The sequence below is a fragment of the Rutidosis leptorrhynchoides genome, chromosome 9 (genome assembly GCF_046630445.1).
Source record: "Rutidosis leptorrhynchoides isolate AG116_Rl617_1_P2 chromosome 9, CSIRO_AGI_Rlap_v1, whole genome shotgun sequence".
In the NCBI taxonomy this organism is placed as follows: domain Eukaryota; kingdom Viridiplantae; phylum Streptophyta; class Magnoliopsida; order Asterales; family Asteraceae; genus Rutidosis; species Rutidosis leptorrhynchoides.
In genome coordinates this window covers 344,398,169-344,406,672 of record NC_092341.1, presented here as the reverse complement: position 1 = coordinate 344,406,672, position 8,504 = coordinate 344,398,169, and the positions used below count along the sequence as shown (strand labels likewise).

The 8,504-nt window shown below is 30.6% G+C and overlaps 1 non-coding gene across 1 annotated transcript; it reads left to right on the top strand.

Annotated features, from left to right (window-relative positions):
• The first annotated feature begins 7,083 nt into the window (after nucleotides 1-7,083).
• LOC139869610 (small nucleolar RNA Z107/R87) lies at nucleotides 7,084-7,191 on the top strand. Its single transcript, XR_011766214.1, has one exon. It is a non-coding gene; the product is annotated as a small nucleolar RNA Z107/R87 (small nucleolar RNA).
• The last annotated feature ends 1,313 nt before the right edge of the window (nucleotides 7,192-8,504 follow it).

Sequence of the window (8,504 nt, the reverse complement as noted above, 5' to 3'; positions counted from 1 at the left end):
TTGCCTTTTTAAATTCAGTTGGGGTAATTTCTATAACATCATCGGAATTCTCGTCGGAATCCGATTCATCGGAGAATTGGTAATCCTCCCAATATTTTGCTTCCTTGGCGGAAACACCATTGACCATAATTAACCTTGGTCGGTTGGTTGAGGATTTTCTTTTACTTAACCGTTTTATTATTTCCCCCACCGGTTCTATTTCTTCATCTGGTTCCGATTCTTCTTCCGGTTCCGATTCTTCTTCCGGTTCCGACTCTTCTTCCGGTTCCTCTTCGGGAACTTGTGAATCAGTCCACGAATCATTCCAATTTACATTTGACTCCTCATTATTATTAGGTGAGTCAATGGGACTTGTTCTAGAGGTAGACATCTATCACATAATATCAAACGCGTTAAGAGATTAATATATCACATAATATTCACATGTTAAAAATATATAGTTTCCAACAAAATTTGTTAAGCAATCATTTTTCAAGTAAACACGGTCGAAGTCCAGACTCACTAATGCATCCTAACAAACTCGATAAGACACACTAATGCAAAATTCTAGTTCTCTAAGACCAACGCTCGGATACCAACTGAAATGTCCCGTTCTTATTGATTAAAAACGTTCCATATTAATTGATTTCGTTGCGAGGTTTTGACCTCTATATGAGACGTTTTTCAAAGACTGCATTCATTTTTAAAACAAACCATAACCTTTATTTCATAAATAAAGGTTTAAAAAGCTTTACGTAGATTATCAAATAATGATAATCTAAAATATCCTGTTTACACACGACCATTACATAATGGTTTACAATACAAATATGTTACATCGAAATCAGTTTCTTGAATGCAGTTTTTACACAATATCATACAAACATGGACTCCAAATCTTGTCCTTATTTTAGTATGCAACAGCGGAAGCTCTTAATATTCACCTGAGAATAAACATGTTTTAAACGTCAACAAAAATGTTGGTGAGTTATAGGTTTAACCTATATATATCAAATCGTAACAATAGACCACAAGATTTCATATTTCAATACACATCCCATACATAGAGATAAAAATCATTCATATGGTGAACACCTGGTAACCAACATTAACAAGATGCATATATAAGAATATCCCCATCATTCCGGGACACCCTTCGGATATGATATAAATTTCGAAGTACTAAAGCATCCGGTACTTTAGATGGGGTTTGTTAGGCCCAATAGATCTATCTTTAGGATTCGCGTCAATTAGGGTGTCTGTTCCCTAATTCTTAGATTACCAGACTTAATAAAAAGGGGCATATTCGATTTCGATAATTCAACCATAGAATGTAGTTTCACGTACTTGTGTCTATTTTGTAAATCATTTATAAAACCTGCATGTATTCTCATCCCAAAAATATTAGATTTTAAAAGTGGGACTATAACTCACTTTCACAGATTTTTACTTCGTCGGGAAGTAAGACTTGGCCACTGGTTGATTCACGAACCTATAACAATATATACGTATATATCAAAGTATGTTCAAAATATATTTACAACACTTTTAATATATTTTGATGTTTTAAGTTTATTAAGTCAGCTGTCCTCGTTAGTAACCTACAACTAGTTGTCCACAGTTAGATGTACAGAAATAAATCGATAAATATTATCTTGAATCAATCCACGACCCAGTGTATACGTATCTCAGTATTGATCACAACTCAAACTATATATATTTTGGAATCAACCTCAACCCTGTATAGCTAACTCCAACATTCACATATAGAGTGTCTATGGTTGTTCCGAAATATATATAGATGTGTCGACATGATAGGTCGAAACATTGTATACGTGTCTATGGTATCTCAAGATTACATAATATACAATACAAGTTTATTAAGTTATGGTTGGAATAGATTTGTTACCAATTTTCACGTAGCTAAAATGAGAAAAATTATCAAATCTTGTTTTACCCATAACTTCTTCATTTTAAATCCGTTTTGAGTGAATCAAATTGCTATGGTTTCATATTGAACTCTATTTTATGAATCTAAACAGAAAAAGTATAGGTTTATAGTCGGAAAAATAAGTTACAAGTCGTTTTTGTAAAGGTAGTCATTTCAGTCGAAAGAACGACGTCTAGATGACCATTTTAGAAAACATACTTCCACTTTGAGTTTAACCATAATTTTTGGATATAGTTTCATGTTCATAATAAAAATCATTTTCTCAGAATAACAACTTTTAAATCAAAGTTTATCATAGTTTTTAATTAACTAACCCAAAACAGCCCGCGGTGTTACTACGACGGCGTAAATCCGGTTTTACGGTGTTTTTCGTGTTTCCAGGTTTTAAATCATTAAGTTAGCATATCATATAGATATAGAACATGTGTTTAGTTGATTTTAAAAGTCAAGTTAGAAGGATTAACTTTTGTTTGCGAACAAGTTTAGAATTAACTAAACTATGTTCTAGTGATTACTAGTTTAAACCTTCGAATAAGATAGCTTTATATGTATGAATCGAATGATGTTATGAACATCATTACTACCTTAAGTTCCTTGGATAAACCTACTGGAAAAGAGAAAAATGGATCTAGCTTCAATGGATCCTTGGATGGCTCGAAGTTCTTGAAGCAGAATCATGACACGAAAACAAGTTCAAGTAAGATCATCATTTGAAATAAGATTGTTATAGTTATAGAAATTGAACCAAAGTTTGAATATGATTATTACCTTGTATTAGAATGATAACCTACTGTAAGAAACAAAGATTTCTTGAGGTTGGATGATCACCTTACAAGATTGGAAGTGAGCTAGCAAACTTGAAAGTATTCTTGATTTTATGAAACTAGAACTTTTGGAATTTATGAAGAACACTTAGAACTTGAAGATAGAACTTGAGAGAGATCAATTAGATGAAGAAAATTGAAGAATGAAAGTGTTTGTAGGTGTTTTTGGTCGTTGGTGTATGGATTAGATATAAAGGATATGTAATTTTGTTTTCATGTAAATAAGTCATGAATGATTACTCATATTTTTGTAATTTTATGAGATATTTCATGCTAGTTGCCAAATGATGGTTCCCACATGTGTTAGGTGACTCACATGGGCTGCTAAGAGCTGATCATTGGAGTGTATATACCAATAGTACATACATCTAAAAGCTGTGTATTGTACGAGTACGAATACGGGTGCATACGAGTAGAATTGTTGATGAAACTGAACGAGGATGTAATTGTAAGCATTTTTGTTAAGTAGAAGTATTTTGATAAGTGTATTGAAGTCTTTCAAAAGTGTATAAATACATATTAAAACACTACATGTATATACATTTTAACTGAGTCGTTAAGTCATCGTTAGTCGTTACATGTAAGTGTTGTTTTGAAACCTTTAGGTTAACGATCTTGTTAAATGTTGTTAACCCAATGTTTATAATATCAAATGAGATTTTAAATTATTATATTATCATGATATTATCATGTATGAATATCTCTTAATATGATATATATACATTAAATGTCTTTACAACGATAATCGTTACATATATGTCTCGTTTAAAAATCATTAAGTTAGTAGTCTTGTTTTTACATATGTAGTTCATTGTTAATATACTTAATGATATGTTTACTTATCATAGTATCATGTTAACTATATATATATCCATATATATGTCATCATATAGTTTTTACAAGTTTTAACGTTCGTGAATCACCGGTGAACTTGGGTGGTCAATTGTCTATATGAAACATATTTCAATTAATCAAGTCTTAACAAGTTTGATTGCTTAACATGTTGGAAACATTTAATCATGTAAATATCAATCTCAATTAATATATATAAACATGGAAAAGTTCGGGTCACTACAAAATATATATGGTCGACACTGTCGCCTAAGTACATTGTGCACTAAGGATTTATAAAATTAAAGGCTAACCAACGTCAAAGTGTTGGTGTAGTGAGTCTAGTATAGTCTAGGTCCTCTATAGTGGGTGTGTTGGGCTCGTCGAAGCTTCCAACATTCTATAACTTCTGATGTTTTTATGTGTTTTGTTATTTACTGTAGGAACATTTTCAGAAGTTGAGAATCGAGAACGCTATGAGTATCAGTTTATGATTTGAATAATTATATTTGAATATCTAATTATTTGTAAATGCTACTAAAACCTTTGGAAAGTAAGTGTTGCAGGAATGTAACCCATTTCACACACTAAAATGTCCAAACTCTTGAATGCAACTATCTTTGACCCATTTACTAACCCACCCATTTCGACACTAAATATATCAACTATTTTCACTGCTATTGCAACTTGAAACTGTGGTGAAACTAGAATACACCACTGCTGGTGAAACTCATACTCATGTTTCTGCTGTGCAATTTGTGGACAGATTGCGTACCTACAAAGTCTAGGATGCACTACGGTCCCAACTTCGCGTCTTCATGCATCTCGTTTAATCGAACAATATAAATCATTGTAGCATGATTTTGTAATCCTAAGAACACACAAGTGTTCTGTTCAGTTTGTAATAAGCGAGATTAGGGAGGCACAACATGGTTGAAAACTAAGATGAGTGACAATTTATACTCTGCAGCCAGGGACGGATCTTGAACGAATTTAGTGGGAGGGCCAAAATCGTTTCAAAAAGGGTAAGATCCATCTTGAATTATACTCAGAACTTCACGGGTAGTATTAAACATCTTAAGCAAGTTACAAACAGAATGAAAATGAGAACACCGACGTGTATCACCAACTCGTGTTAAAGTGCCTACTTGATTAACTCATAATCCATAATCCACCTATCTCTAATCGCCTAATCCATTATCCAGCTATCGCTATCTATTAATTAATAGATATACAAATAAAATTCGGTTAATTTACATGTGTGGCACAGTTCATAGTATATGTAAAATATATAACTCAAAATCCTAGTATTTAAATGCTAAGTCTTAAACAATAAAAGTAAAAAACTGACCTTCAAAACAATGGATTTTGATATGAGAATATACAAGGATGGAGAATAGAATGTGAAAAGTTTGGAAGCCTAAACCCTTAGAGAGATAATCGTAAACTTCAATCAATTAAAAGAAAAATCTAAAATCTTGGAGGGGCTATTACATAAATTATTTATATTTTAGATTCCAAAAAAATAAAATTTACACGAGCACATAAATTTGAAGGGGCCACTTACCACCCCTGCCACCCCAAAGATCCATCCGTGTCTGCAGCAGTTATTGGGTTTGAGTGGATGAGTGATGTTTAAATCAAAGTACTCCGTATATATCAATTTGTTAATGGGTTTTCTAGAAGAATCACATTATTGTCCCTATTATTCTTACAGCTACTTGATATTAATTTTAAAATTTTGATGTGGAATGTTATGTAAAATAATTACAGTATATTATAACTTTAATACTGTAGAAAATGTAAAGTTTTTAGTGTTAAAATAATCTGGAGAGAGTGATTTTTTTTTATTTATTAAAATGTATTGTGACACTTTCTTTGGCCATATGAGACGAGTGAAATTTTAAATGAGAGTTCTTTGTAATGAAATAATTATTAATCTAATAGCATGCCAAACTCATTGTTACATACATTCTACTTAATTATTAACTATTTAACTATATGTATTAAATAGAAAATGTTTCATAAAAAAGAACACTTACTAATGAGCTGATAGTGTGCACTAACAAAGTGAATTTGACTAGTTTTCAAACAAAACACATAATATGAGTGTTCATGCTTATCTACACTTTTACTAAAAATAAACACTTTAATAACTAACATAAAAATGTACTTTAAAATCAATTATATAAAATTTTACAAAAGAGTTGAGATGGTATAAATATAATATTATGAAAAATGTTATTACCCCTCAATCTATGCATCTAAAGTTGCATTTAGTTGGTGGTTTGATAAAGTTGGTGATTTCGGTTTTTCAAATGGCTTATTTTTACAAATGGCTTATTATGAAAAAAATGTTATTACTTCTCTCATTTTTGATCGTTGATTGTCAAAAAAATTCAAGTAGGCGATATAATTTTGAGTGAATTATTAAGACGCGGATTTGATTGTTTGTGTTAATATTAATCTCGATGTTTTTGGTGTTTAACATTTGTTTAATGTTAGTTAAAGGTATTGGTCATTTGTTTGTATCAAAGAGAATCGTTTAAATATTTTCATCAATCAAAGTCTGAATCAGGTTTGTAAAAAAAAAAAAAAAACTAGTATAATAAAGATTAAAAATAATATGAACAACTCTAAATTTTTCGGAAATCTTTTTAAGAAACTATAATATATGATTTATGATTTCCCACATTTCAAATTTTGAATAATGTAAATTCGATTATTTACATTTGAATGCTAATTTTTATAGAGAGACATGACTTTTTAAAAAAATACGGAGCAATTTTTTCATTATACATAATCAATTTTAGTCATACACAAATAAATATGACTCCGTTGCGCCCAGGCTCCGCCCAGCTCGCGCCCAGGCTGGGCGCCGATGGCACCGGCTCCGCCCAGCTTGCGCCCAGACCGTCGCCCACGAGACCCGTCCTCTCTTTCGTCCATTTACAACATATTTGAGGGCGGAAGCTTGCAAGTTTTGTGGTACTTTTTGCTACTAATCTTGTATAATTGATTAATTAATTAATATAGTGGGTGAGGAAGGAGTGTCATTGTTGTGAGTGTTTAGTCCTGGAAAGGAAGTGAGATGGAGGTGCTGATGTGGCGCTGAATGGTTGGTTAGTCCTGAAAGAAATTCTGTCATGATTGGGAGCGCTCTTAGTCATAAAGCATACTTGATTGTTTGAGGCTAAAAAGTAATTTTGTAAGTATGACTCCCTCTTTCGTAACCAACATGTGACCTAATCTCGCTTACCAGTTATAATAACTGGATAACTTGATCTGTTTTAACCACAAACGGGCCGGCCCATTTAAACGCCAAAAAACCCTAATTTCATAGCTTATATATACACACTCGTACAAACCCTTCATTTCAGTCATTCATTCAGTACCTCAGTCTTATTTCTCATCATACAGATTATTTGTGTCTTTTTTTTGTTTTTTTTAATAAAATAGTTTGTCAATTATATTAGGGTTAATTTTAAATTGAAATTAGATCGTGGTGATGACTCGGAAAATTCAAGCTCAACAGACCGGAATGCAGTCATCTCTTCTTTATAGAGATTTGTTTGCGTGTCGATAATCCCGCTGAACTGAGCGATCGATTTTATTCATTTTTGTTTTTTTTTTAGTTTATTCGAATAATTTTTTTTATAGTTATCGTAATTTATAAATAATACGGAGTAATAAAATCAATCAATTTAAAATTAAATGATGGAGTGTTGGATTACAATGAGGATACAAAGCTCCCTCTTCTGATTTAAATCTGAAGAAAACCTGCTGGCAGAATCGAACCAAAATACATTTCATGCCATCTGAGTAATTCATCTCCTCAAATTTTTGTTGTCAATTTGATTAAATATAACATTTCTTGAATTTTTTTTTTCTTAAATCAGTTTTACTATTATTATTAATATCAAATATCAACTTTAAATTATTCGTACAATTTTTTTTTTTTAAATCTTTTGTTACCAGTTAGGAATTTACTATTATCAAGTTTAAGCCGTTGTTGGTGGATGGTTGAGTTTAGCTTGCGAAATTCAAAGAATGATTTCAGAATATCTTTTTCCAAAAAGTGAATTTAATTTGTGATATGCCAAACACACATTAACAACAAATTAGACTACAATAATTGTAAAAACAGATACAATTTTTTAGGAATAGAGAATTATGAAATTAATTAAAAACACAAAAATTCTAAAATATGAGGAATTTAAGACAAACAACAAAAAAGAAATTTTTTTTAAAGAGAACTATATATATATATATATACAATTAAATTAAGAGCTTTTTCGACATACCATTGAAATGAATTTATTTATTTAATATATTTTGTAATTAATGCGTCCAAAATGGTAAATGTTAAATTGAATTGTTTACTCTTATTTTATCTTAAAAAATGATAACATTAGAATAGATTTTGAAGATTAAAGAAAAATCAAAGAATTTAACAACGGACATAAAAAATAAAGCTTATAAAAAAAATATAAGCTCTTAATAAAAAAATAAGTTATTTCTATTAGTTTATGAAAAAAGAGTTTATGAAATAGAAAATAAGCTCCGAAATGTCTATCGCTTTTAAGTCGAAGGCCAGATATGAGCGGAAAGTTCTCAAATTTAATAAACACTTGCAAAAAAAGGAAAATTGTATATATTCAATTTTTAAATCTTTTATTGTATGTTTGTTCTATTGTATGCAACTTATGGGCGATAGCAGCTTACGTGTTCCGGTTACCACATTATAACAAAAGAACCGAGAGTCTGAGATATAACAAGTTCACATTCACAAAAGAATAAAAATATAAAAATAAAAGATGATAACAATTATTCCAGAACTCTTCACATCTATCTCTGAACATTAACAAATAATAATAATAATAATAATAATAATAATAATAATAATAATAATAATAATA